The 13,902-nt window shown below is 42.5% G+C and overlaps 1 pseudogene; it reads right to left on the minus strand.

Annotated features, from left to right (window-relative positions):
* Window positions 1-7,300: 7,300 nt before the first annotated feature.
* On the minus strand, window positions 7,301-12,360 carry LOC123403151 (annotated as a pseudogene).
* Window positions 12,361-13,902: the final 1,542 nt, after the last annotated feature.

A 13,902-nucleotide genomic window follows, 5' to 3' on the forward strand; every position in this document is an offset into this window, starting at 1 on the left:
GGTTGAAGGTTTTCATGGCAATGTTGAGAGGCTGATGTTTAACAGGTGGTAGGCAGCGAGACATAACGATAGAAATGGTAAACCTAGCATGGCAATGATAGTAATGGTAACTAGGGAAATGGTCATCTTGCCTGAGATCCCGCTTGGAAGAAGAATGACTCCGTGAATCAGACGAACCGACGTAGTCGAACGGGTCCTCACTTCCCGACACGCTTGCGGAACTCTAACGAGATGAAGCAAACCGGAAACAAGAATCAACACACAATATTCACCATGGCCCATGCACGACAAGATGCAATCCACATATGATGCATGATCAATTGAATATATGCAAGACATGGCATGGCAATTCACAACAATCAAACACTACACATTAAGTGAAGTTCAATATGCAACGAGTTGCATATTGACGAAACTCCACATACGAATTATTTAGTTCTATCCCGATTAGGTACACGGCAGTATTAAATATGGTTAAACATGGCAAGAGGTGAAGCGTAATTAAGCTACCTATCTAGGCATTTTAAATGAGGTCGGAAACGACAAATAGCATCTCCGAGATGACCTCATGCGTTAATTTATAATTCTGGCCAGATCTGAACTAACACGTTTTAATACTGGTTAAACAGAAAAATAAATAGGTTCACGTGATTCTATGCGTTGTTCCAATCAATTTACACATAGAGAACATCTCCAACGGAGCTACGGTTCAAAAGATACAACCACCGCAAGATATGATGGCATGAATGCAATATGTGTGCAACGACAGTCACAAACATCCCAAATCAAGAAGGCAGCAACATAATATGAAACTACACGAGATTTTAACAATTTTCATATAGGACATGACCAAAACAGAGCAACGGTTCAACAACTACACGCTAAACAAGAAATACTCATAATCTGCCAAAATCAGCCACATAGCATTTTCTACACCCTCGAACAACAAGCTACACAAGTCCAAAATGCTCAAGCAAGGCATGAGACAGTAGAGGGAAAGATACACTACAACATACTACTAATAACATCTAGCATGGAAGCATGGATCACTAGGAAAATAACTCACAATATGTTATCTCACACACATTTTCAGACTTAGCGAAAATATGAGTTTTAGATAGTGCAGTTTTCGATCTGAAGGCATATTGACAGCAACAAAACTATATGCTACAGGGCACCAAATGACATGAAAATTCACAGCATGCTAGAGAATATTAAGGGCTACAACTAACTCCATTGCACCAACCTCCAAAGATCTACAGATCACAAGATAAACTCATGGCAAGACAACAACAAAATATAACAGATTTCAGACTTAGAAATATTTCAGCATCTCCAAATCAGCATTATTTCCTAGCATGTTGACAACAAGCAAACAACACCTAAACATGGATTTCTATTGCAACCAAAATTACGAGGGGCTAGCATACATATCCAAGGGCATATATCTAGTTGACAACTCATTCATATCATGCACGGAATAAATCCCACAAAATAAACAAAAGGGGAACATGGCAAAATATCACGCGCATTAACTTGCTCAAAAGCTAAAAATAAATGCACAGTTAAATTCTATGGATTTTTCTACCCCGAAAACATATATAACATGTGGGGTTGCAAAATAAAAATATCGCCACACATATATGCGAGAAAAATGTCCTAAACAGGACATCGCAAACTAGAGACGGAAGCTGCATGCAAAAATGCTAACAACTACTCTAAAATACATGGAAAAAGGTCCCTAATAACATGAGTGTTTAAACTATGGGGTTTGAGCAATCCGGACACACACAAGATTAAATACGGGATAATGCCCTATTAGGACAGAATGCAAAACTAGGCATATGGCGGGTCAAACCATTCCAAACATGCATGAAAGTTGCAACATATTAATCTACGCGGAAATCTACACAAGTTTCATATATAAAACGTCGCGATCCAATACACGATTTAAAAACTACAGGCATTCTAATATCTAGCATATATTCGGAAAATAAATAAATCCGAAAAAATCCTAAAAACACTATCGGGTCGAATCGGCTGCAACGGGCCAAATCCTAGGTGGGCGTGGAATAGTTACCAAGCTCACATGACGCGATATAGAGGGGCTGGCAGGGGCTCACCTTGGGCTGGGCTGGCGCGCTGGAGAGGGAGGCCAGGGGCGACTAGGCCTCGGGGGTGCCTGCTGGGCCTCGGCGCCTCGGGTGCACGGCGCCGGCTGGGCCAGATCTGGCGGCGGTCAACGGCACAGCGAGTGGGAGGCGGGCGCTCCCGATCTGGCTCGCGCGGCGGCGGCTGCAGACGCCGGCGAGGCTGGAGCACGTGACGGCGCCGACGGGAATGGGGCGAGGCCGACCCGATCTGGGGCGGGGCTGCCCGAATCCGGACATCCCTGGCGGACTCCGGCGACGAGGCGCAGTGCGTGCTCGAGATCCATGGCGAAGACGTGCGTGAGAGAAGGGAGAGAGGTGAGGGAGAGAGAGGCCGAGGGAAGAGGAGGAAGGAGAGGGTCCGGCATGGGGTCACAGGGGCTCGGCCTGGGATCTCCTGGCGGTGGGGGGTTGCCGGCTCCATTGGCTGGCGGCGCACGGGAGGAGGCACGGGAGGAGCTGGGGCTCGGGCAAGACGGGCGGCGGCGGTACGGGCTCGAGAGGGCCTCGTGCGGGCCAGAGCGGGCCGGCGGAGCTGGAGGGACAGAGTGGCTGCGCGGGTAGGATTTGAGGGGCGCGGGATTCGAGGTGGGATTAGGGTTAGGACCAAATTAGGCAAGGAGGGCTCTCTATTTATAGACAGGGGCTAGGGTTAGCAGAATTTCGCCCCGGCTTCAACCGCGCGATCGGAATCGAACGGTCTCGCATGCAGAGACGGCTAAGTGGCTGTGTAGAGTGGCTAGCCGGAGACGAGAGGGAAAACGGGTGACCCGGCAACGAGTTTTTAAAACACCAAAAAATGTTCGACGATAGACCGAATACGGTGCCGCCATGATCATCCGTTCGGGTACCAGACGGACTCCGATCGCGACGAAATTTGGAAGGGGGCCTACCTATATCTAAATAAGACCGCACTCTAAGTTTCATCCCAATCCAAGAAAGTTTTATACACACTTTTAAAATCAAGGTTTTAATGATGTTGCAAGCGCGTGCTTGTGTGGTTGGGCTTAGAACGGGCAACGTCGAACACGGAGAGAACCGGCAACTAATAACGAATGCAACTTTTGAAAATTGGCGGCAACGGAGATGCCGATGCAATACAGATGACGCGAATGATGTGATGATGATGTGACAATTAAGAATAATCACACGACTAGAACGGAATAAAGGGGGAATCTTCTGGAACGTCGGTCTCGGGCTGTCACAAAGAGTTTACCCAAATTTGGGCCTCAGATGAGGAGTAATACCCTATGTCATGCTTCATGGTGGGTATACCTCGTGCAAGGAATTACAATGGGAGAGATGTATTGCTACCAAGAGTCTACATCCACAGAAGTAGATGGGAATGAGAACCACGTAGCCCCCTCCTTATACTATTTATATGCACTGTGGGGCTAGGGTTTTACAAGAAATAGATCCAACCTAGCCGCCATCACATATCCTTGTGGCCCAAGATGGTCACTAGATATTCCACCCGATCCTCCACGCTACTTCATGTCTAGATATTCCATGGCACGCTTGCTGTCGGGATCCTCATGGAGTAGCCACCCCTGTTGTATAGCACTATCAGTTAGCATGGAAAATCTCTCTGTTATAGCACGAGAAATATCTCTATTAAAGCGTGACAATCCTTAACATTCCTTGAGAGTGGTTTTTCAAGGGAACGCTCTTTGATGGCCCCGTTCGCTCGAATGAGCCTTGGAATGCTCTTTGATGGCTCCGTTCGCTCGAATGAGTCTCCCTAAGAGAATGTCCGTTCATGCCAGGTCCTAGGGAATGTCAACCCCCTATTTGGGTCCAGTCTTTTAGGCCACACCGAAGAATGTCAAGATCCATCTTTGTGAGGTAGTGTTTTGTAAGTATCTAAGGGTTTGTTTGGTTGCAGTCATGGGCCGGGATGGCATGGGTTAGTCCCGTTACTAGACCTCATTCCAGCATTTGGTAGATTAACCGGAAGAGAACCCACTCGTCCCCGCATAGCGAATATTCCTCTTAGATGTGGAACGTGTCGATAGCTCCAAATCCATGAAATCACGCGGAACGGCTCCTCCCCACTCATGTCCGATCCAGTGCGCCGCTCGACTGCCTCCTCCCTCGTGCGCAGGTGCACTGCCGTCCCTCTTCCTCCCTCCCTCCGTTGCGCCACCTGCCCCCATCTTCTGCGTCACTGGCCTTTCCCTCCCTCCATCTACTGCGCTGACGACCCCTTCTGTTGCGTTGGTGGCCCCCTCCATTTGTTGTGTCGCCGGCCCCTTCTACTGCACCACCGTCTTCCATCTGTTGCACCGTCGGCCGGATCCTGTCAGAGCATCCTCTCCTTCCTCCCTCGTTCGATCTGCGCAGGAGGGCTAACCCATCTCCCCCTCTTTCGATCTGCGTAGGAGGGCTAATCCATCCCCCCTCTTTCGAACTACAGGTTAGAAGGGGAAGAAGGCAGGGTCCAGGTGTTACTCCGGCACGACAGCTGAGCAAAGTAGAGCATCCTCTCCTCAAGGTATGAATCCCTCTTCCTCCCCCTTATATATGTTGTCCTCCAGTACATATTTATGTTCAAATTTCTGTTGTCTAGTACATCTTTGCAATTGTAGATGGCCAAGAAGATGAACGGAAGAAAAAGGATGGTTAGGGGAGCTTTTGTTTTTTTGCACTTGCTGCAATGGTAGTCATTGTTCGAGCTTTAATAATGAAGAGAAGACCCTACGTATTACATATGGCCCAATGCATGAAAGAGATCGAACCGGATTTGATTATCTGAACGGTTTTTTTTGGCAAAGCAATGTGTTGTGCAAAACATGTTAAGGTTTGAAAGAGTTGCGTTCTTTCGCTTGTGTGACATACTGAGGCATCATAAGTTGCTAGAATATAGTCCACATCTTAGCATGGATCAACAATTAGCAATGTTTTTGCATACAATTGGGCATAACCTTCGCAATAGGGTTATTTCAGCCAACTTTTGTAGATCATACGGCACAACCAGCATCTATTTTAGAAAGGTTCTTCATGCCATAGGCGAGCTTCGTAATGTTTATATAAGGCCACCATCATTGGAGATCCCCACCAAAAATGCTGGAAATCGTCAATTTGATCCATATTTTAAGGTAAGTTCACAAACTACTTATCATCTATCTAGATTATATGATATGGCATTTAATACTTGTCACTATATAGGATCGTATTGGAGATATCTACGTGTTACCAAAGATGTGGAGCATTCTTTTCGGGTAAGAAGGCCTTCACCAATTCCATGACGAAAACCATGCTGGGTTTTTTGGCTGGTCTTGTTGCTGATGGGAAGAGGACTTCAAGTGGATTCAGGGATGTGCATCATAGACAATGTGCTGCTATTTTTAACGAGCAATTCAACCTTTCTGTCACTGGAAATCAAGTCAAAAACCATATCAAGAAGTGGAGGAAGATTTAGGGAAGGGTAGTCAACTTGAAGAATTTGAGTGGAGCTCTATGGGATGAAGATACTTGCACAACTAGGCTCGGCGAGGAGCATTATGTAGGCCATTGTATGGTATGCTTATCAACCCACAAATCTAATGTCATTTTATGTTTGCATTATGCTAATCATTTTGAACGCCGTTTGTAACCCACAAAGTTGATGCCCCTTCTTGAATACCCAATTGAATACTATCATGCCTTGGATTCCATTCATGGGACAATTGGGGCTAAGGGGTTGGATGCTAGGTCTAGCAATGACCTTCTTTCTACTGATATCAAAGACGAGGAGAATGGTTAGGTGAACACGCCCCCAAATGTTGGTGAGTCTTCTCACCCCAAAGCACCACCCAAAAATAAGGCTAAGGTAAATCACGTTAAAGATGATCCACAAGTTATCACTCTCAAAGATGGGTTTAAACTTGTGACTAAAGCGCTTGTGAAGTCTAGTGTAGATGATGATGATATACCCGATGACCTCTGGAATGTAGTCTCCGTATTACCAGATTTTGATAAAGAGCATCTAGCCCACTACTATGCTCATCTTGTGGACAACCCCAAGGCGGCAAGAGCCTTCATGAAACTAACCCAAATCAACAAGTCTGTTCAGGTGAGTAGGTATGTGAAGAACTTCTAAATTCGATATGGTTGTATGGTTGACAAGTATGTGAACTTAACATATGACTCTTGTGCACTTTGGCCGCTTTTGAAAATGTATGTGAACTTTGGCTGCTTTGGCTTACATGTATGACTATTGCACTTTGATGCTTTCGAGAATTTCGTATGTCAACTATATGGTCGTATGTGCACCTTGTTGAAGATAATGTTATATGTGTTGTTGTTTATGTGTTATAAGCTTATCAATATATATTGTTATGTTGTCTTTCTTCAAATTACAAACAAAATGCTACCAAATTTTTGAATTTTATGTCGTTTCATTTTTCATTACGTGCTTTCAACCAAACACCGGAACGAAACCGACCCCGTTCTACTCTTTTCTTGCTACTAAACACAGAAATGGAATAAACACTTTCTTCTACCATTCATTTCATGACAGTTGATCCCCCGACCAAACACACCCTAACAAACTCACTAGCAGACTGATGCTGCTTCTTGTTCAAGTGGTGGTCCACAACCACATCTTTATTTTGGTCTTTGTGTTATTCACCCAATGCATTTGTCATTTGCAAAAAAATATTATTCAAAAAGGCTATTGAGAACTCCTTTCACCCGCAACCATATGCTTGTTCTTGTCCAAACTTAGCATAGTTTAAATCATGGATCAAGGATCACGGATGAACAATTTGACAAATATGACTTGATCCAATAGTTTGGCAAAAGTGAAATGGCAAAATCTAAAGTGGCATAAGGAAAATGGCCAAAAGCGTGGCAAAAACAAAACAAAAAACCACATACATTAATTCCTCGGTAAAGAGATGCTACCGTACACATACAATACCACAAGCCAAGGATATATTGTCACCATATCCTTATCAACCGTAAACAGAAAGGGGTCTGTTTTGATGTCACAATTAGTTCACGAATACGGAACTCAAGGGCGCACCAAAAGCCTCACTATCTAAGCAAACACCATATTGTTCAGTGGGTAGTGACAGCAATCTTGAGTAGCGCATTGAGAGAACATTTCACATTTTCACAACAAGCCTGAACCAGAACTCAACAATGTTATGTTGGCGCTCCCAGGAGTCAACACCCCCTCCTACTTCTTTGTTTTGTCATAAACCTCAATATATCTCTTCGGAACACCATGATGGTCAACGAGGTGCTTTGCAAGGTTTTCGATGACTCCGCCTTGAATCAAGACCTCATGTTGCCCCCTTTTACCTGAAATGATGATGTAAATTATAATGCATATTACATATATCGGTTGCACACTATCACTAAACAGGTGGACAAGGGTTGGGTACAAAGCAATAATACCAGGAAGCTCAGCTGTGGCGGTGCTGCAAGCAAATTTCTTTTGTAGTTCGGAAGCCAAGGAGTCGGCATCCAGCAAAAAGCATTCCAATCCAGAGACTCGGGTCATCTTCTTGTTCCCTTGTCTTCTTTCTGTCATGATTTGAACAGTACGTATGGCGCCCTTGCGAATAAGCGCCTCATTTCCTCTAGCTACTCTGATGAATTTGCATACGGTTAATAAATGTTGACCCTAAATCCTTCTTGTGTATCTCACTTGGGTATGTTGAACCCTTCTTGACAGCTCCTTTGTACAGAGCATCACATAATGTAGCATCCAGAATTACTTTGGCCTTATCTGTTTGCTTGACCAAATTTTCCTTCTCCACATACCTTCAATCATATGAAAATAAAATTAGTTCAAATGTAAGAAACTTGCAGTCTTCTCGCTTTACAAAATTAGAACTTGTAGACTACAATAATAAATTTTTGTGCCAGAGACAAACCTGAAAACCACATGGGGTTAACACCTCTGATGCACTGTAACACTTCCCTGTGTCAGCGTTAACAGCCAAAAATATGGGGTTGACATGAGAACTTGACTTGGAAATTTCATCCACTTCCACTTGCTTTGTACTGCTGCCTTCGCCGACAATGTTACCATGCTGTTCAACTGGCTCCTGTACCTTCTTTTGATGTTTGAAGGCCGTGTAGTCTGGATGTTTGCGACTGATACCTACCAAGATGACTTCCTTTTTATGCTTATCCTCTTTTGTTGAGATCTGTAAACATTTTCACGGACAATAGATAATCGTGAGGAATTTAAAAACTGGATTAGTTCCTAACATGGGTAGTATGTACTGATAATTCGTAAATTAAACTTCATTTTTATACGATACCACATTATCACACATCTATGCATCATCATCATGACTCTTTCTAAATCTTACAAGTTCGCAACAGAACTGTATAATATAGTAAGGAAGATTAATAAGCACACGACCTTCAATAACACATGCTCTATTCCAGATGTTAGGATGAGTGTAGCACTTCTGTACCAAGTTCGACAAAACCAGGTGAGCAAAACCTTTCACGAGTTCCAACTGTGCAAGGAGTTTACAACCAAGGAACGGGATACATCAGCTCTACTCGACTAAACATGCTGAAAGACATGGAAGAGGAATAAATCAAACCCTAGTCTCTAAGTTAACTTCTTAGAAATCCTTAGGAACCTTGTCATGTATCTGCTTACTTAAAGGGCTTAAATAGTTACTAATTATCAGATACATGACAACTAGCGAACAATAATGTATTTTCGACTATTTAATAGACTTCTAATTTACCATAAATTATGCTTAAAAGAAAAGCTTTGCCCAACTAGCTTACAAGGCTAGAAGAAGATTTTGATTGCAGCCACTTGGATAGCTTTTTATGTGATGACTTCTTAATATCAAGGGTAACACCTAGAGGTCTGCAAGGGAGTATGTGATTTGACCTACATAGAACAGTAAACAGAAGCTGAACAAGATAATAGTTATGCATCATAAAAAAATTGCAGGTTATAGGAGAGTTGGATATCTTGGTGAAATCATGCTGTCAAATTATCCTTTACTTGATAGAAGTGAGATCAATACCAATATCTATTTTCCCAAAGAAACGCCAATATTTACTTATGTAGATTAGAGTGAAACATGGTTTAGTTGACTATCAAAGACTTGGTAATGAGACTTGGTATAAATCTGTTCAAATAACCCATCTCAATCATATGGCCGGAGGAAAAACAATTAGTGTAACATGAATCAACTCAGAATGGACAGAATAACAAATTGTACATCAATGTGAAATTACTAAATACACATACAACAATATACTTCCTGGGATGGGGAGGTCTTTATCTTTTACGTTCGTGTGTAATGCTTGCAGAAGGCATATGTCCAAGAGATAGTCAATTTCTTCAGTAGACAAATGTTGATGTTCCTTCTCCTCGGTGGTTTTCTCTTGAAGAAAATTTAGCTCGCTCACGCCAGCTGTTAGATCCTCTATGGTTTCACTGTTAATGGCAAGATCTTCAGAATGACACTCCGAGACATCAACAACTGCTTTGTCTTGCTTTGCTTCTGAAGGATCTTCAGAAGAGTAAATATGTTGAGAAGCGGAAGCAAAATTAGGATCTTCAATAACCATGTCATCATAAAATCCTTCATTTGGAACATAACGACCATCAGCAGAAGCCCTGCAATAATATTTAACAATTATTCATAAAAGTGAAGATAAACTCAGGTGTGCATTACTAGCATTGAACTTGCCATAACAAATATTTATAGTAATGTGCAATCCGCAAAGCCTTGCCACGTAATCATGCCTTTAGTGCTTCAGTATTCCTCACGGTTGTTGCCCCAACCTGTGTAGAGCGTGTAACAGAACCAGAAGTTGGACTTGTACATCTTTGGCAAGATTACTTAATAAAAACTGTGAGCCAAACTAGTGCAAGAGACCATGAGAAACTTACAGCAATTGGAGCATGGTTACCAGGGACTTTAATTGACCATGGCTGGCCAGCTTGGAAAGAAGGTAATCCTTCTGGGGGTACGCTGATACCAGGAAACATAAGGTCAGCGCCACCAAGAATGTAGTGTGAAACTTCACCACCCTAAGTGTGAAAACTGGCAACAGATAAGGAACCTTCCAGAGTGCATAAACTGCAACATTTTCACCAATTAAAGAATGCTACAAAGTAGAGCATGAGTAATGCACTTATCTTGAGATATAAAATGCACAACAAGTTGTGATCACATTTGAGGTCAACTCATAACTTTATCAACTTTAATAACTAAAGCACATTAAAGATGGATTCCACACATTGTAGCTTAGCTATCCCAAGCAGAAGCATAATATTTTCACCTATTTGATCAAAACAGAAAATTAGGCCATTCAAAACAATAAATAGAGATATCAAAAGTTCCACTTGCTGAACTAATATGGTCATACTAATTTAGGCCCATGTTGTCTTTGCCTTAGACACATATGCCCTCCTGTATTCTACAAAGTTTGGCTTGGCTTTCAACACCAGTGCATTATTTGTTTCCTTACATCCCTACCATGGTACTCATACAACTCTTCGAAAAAGCAACTTGCCAAATGATAGCACGTCGACAAGAATTACTACGTACCAATTTACCATTCCAGTCACTTTTTCATGCAAGCTAGAGTGTGTAGTTAGTGGTGCATAAAATTTGAACTAATTGAAAACCCTATAAACCAAACAAAGAATTAAATTTGTTAGAAGCGCATGAAATATCACATTAAAGAATCAATTATTATAATAGTTAGAAAACAACAGACTCACGACTGCACTCATTGCTTGAAGCATTAGCATGTGTTAGATTCTCTTCCTAAATTTTGTTTCATACATGCAGAGTCAAAATAAGCACTTCAAAAATTGCAATAGCAAAAAAGACACAACAAAGTGGAAATGAGAAGGGTTGAGATTATTAGATGAAAATAAATGTATTACTCTGAAATCTGGAAATAAAAATAACCTGTTGGAAACAGCTCATGGCCTCTTCCATCAATGTCGAATAGCATTGGGAATTCGCCCTCTATGCCATAAACAAGAGTCCAGTTTGGGTACTTAGCGACTGTTATCTCAACCTATCCACAATGCAATATTTTCACAGTTATTGTTGGGTTCAGTCCCACATTGGTTGTGGGAGGATTCATAACACGACTTATAAGGATGAGGGTGTCCCCTCCAAATAGGCTAGTCTTTTGGGGGGAGAGGGCCCAAGGCGTGTCATAAGTCGGTTGGGCCTGTTGAGGCATGTGGATCGGAAACGCTGGTGTTAGCGGACCCGGGATTGCGTAACAAGTGGTATCAGAGCCCAGGTGCCCGGAATAAATCTCGGTGGACTCACGGGTCGTCGGTCATGGGAGATGGGCTGGAACCCTGGTGTTAGCGGGCCCATGGGTGACCGATGTGTGAGGGGCAGATTGTTGGGTTTAGTCCCACATTGGTTGTGGGAGGATACATAACACGACTTATAAGGATGAGGGTGTCCCCTCCTAATAGGCTAGTCTTTTGGGGGGAGAGGGCCCAAGGCCTCTCATAAGTTGGTGTTGCTCTTCGGTTGTGCCCGGTGAACGCAGGTGCCTGGAACACTGGTGTTAGCGGACCCGGGATTGCGTAACAGTTATGAAGATGTAAATTCAACAAATAATAACTAAGTTTGAATGCAAAGATTTATATACAGTTCACTCTTCCATAAACTGGTAACACTACAAAATACTCCCTCCGTTCCAAAATATAAGACCTTTTAGAGATTTCATTAGAAGACTACATACGAAGCAAAATGAGTGAATCTATACTCTAAAATATGTCTATGTACATCCGTATGTAGTTCATAGTGCAATCTCTAAAAGGTCTTATATTTAGGAACGGAGGGAGCATAAGGTAGATAATAATACACTTGATACTTCACTTGATAAACAATACAGGCTAGTTAGATAGGTGGGTGGGGGTGAATGCTGAAAATTCCCAGCTATCGCATGTAAAATTAGACCAGTCTATTTATTGAAAGTCCTATTATATATCGATGTAATATAACTTGAACCATTTGGCGAGTTACAACCATGTAACATATTTTCAAGACTTAATACCGCATGTTATAGGGTTATACTGTTATTACTCCACATACTGATAAATAAAATTCATTACCTTTGGAGGAAGAATGACGTCCAGATCATCATCAGATGCTTGCGGAAACCTTTGCTTTGCGGTTCTTCTCAGCTTCTTTTTGTCAGCGCCTCACAAACGTTGTAGAGCTTTTGCATCAACATTCTTCTTGAACATGGTTTATGGGTTATCAAACAAGATTCCAAGCTGCAAAAAAAAAACTGCACCAAACAGATCATCAAATGGAATATAGACCGTTAGAGAAATACAGACATACATCAAAAAGTCTTGCTGCATTCAAACTTCTGGAGGGAGTAGAACATAAGGAAACATGTAACAGAATTCCAATTTCGTTGTACCCTATAAATCACAGGATAGGGGGATCGATCTTGTTCTTGAACAAATTACCATAAATCACCGGCCCTAGCCTAATTTACTAAAACAAATCTGAGTCAAATTAGTCTTCTTTTTTTAGATGTAGTCAAATTAGTCTTGCCATCAGCACAAGAGGAGGCAGGGGAAGAAGTAGCGCTATACTTTGCAGGGAAAGCTCGAATCGACGGTGTCGACGGCGGGCTGAGGACGAGGGTGCGCCGCCTTCTCCTCTGGTTCACGCGTCGCGCCTCCACTGTCCTGGTTCACGCGCTTCCCTTCTCACGTTCCCGCCCTTTCCTTCTCGTTCGCGCCCTTGCGCCGCTGGCTTTTGTTGGGTCTGCGTGGTCCTACAGGGAGTGGAGCCACCGATCCCACACCGCGTCGCCTTAGGTTGTCCGTAATGGAAGTATCATAGCTAGTATCATGCATGTCAACTAAGCAATTTTGATGAGGTGGCATTGAATTAAATGAAGAAAAAAAGGGTTGAGTATCATATTATGATACTGTATCATATTAAAAGATGTACTACTATGTGTCTTGCATGGCAATAAATGAACTATCCTATGATACTAACATATGATACTATGCATTACGGGTGTGGTATCATACACTAGTATCATATGCATGATACTAGTATATGATCCTACCATTACAACCAGCCTGAGAGCGGTGGCCTCGTTGCTTTTGTCAGGGAGGAGACGGGTTGTTCTGCAGGAGGCCGGTTTGCTCTGCAGGCGATAGGTTTGATGAACGTGGCATCCGGCAGGTCGATGTGGCGGCTGAGGCAACCGTCCAGATTGGTGCGTTGGCCATGCCCTAATCTCTACTATCTCTAAGGCTAGCCATAGTAGGGTATCATAGCTAGTAACATAGTCTTGGAACTAGCAAACATGGTGATGTGGCAAGTAATTAAAGAAGAAAGAGAGGGTTATAGTAACATAGATAGATATCGTAGCATGTTAAATGCTATGCTACTATGTGTCATGCATGTCAATAAATGAGAACACTTATGATACTAGTTTATGATACTATGCACTACTCCCTCATTTCCGGTTTATAGGGCTCATCTCAAAAATTTCATATTTCCATTATATTACGCTCATTTTGAGTCTATGTGAGTTAAAGTGCTTTGAGTGTCACGCCATATTTAATTCATAAAGTTTAGGGAAAGAAGATGAGTGGCTATGCATGCATCGTTTTCTACATCCACCATGCAAGTTCAATGAAAAAAAGGATGCTACATTTATTGCCTTGGAAATTGAATATGTGAGAAATATTTCATTGGCTAGTTTAAACTAGTGTCCTTCACTCACAATTCACTTTGGTTGATGAGATTTCAGATTT

Source organism: Hordeum vulgare, chromosome 6H (assembly GCF_904849725.1).
Source record: "Hordeum vulgare subsp. vulgare chromosome 6H, MorexV3_pseudomolecules_assembly, whole genome shotgun sequence".
NCBI classification, from domain to species: Eukaryota; Viridiplantae; Streptophyta; class Magnoliopsida; order Poales; family Poaceae; genus Hordeum; species Hordeum vulgare.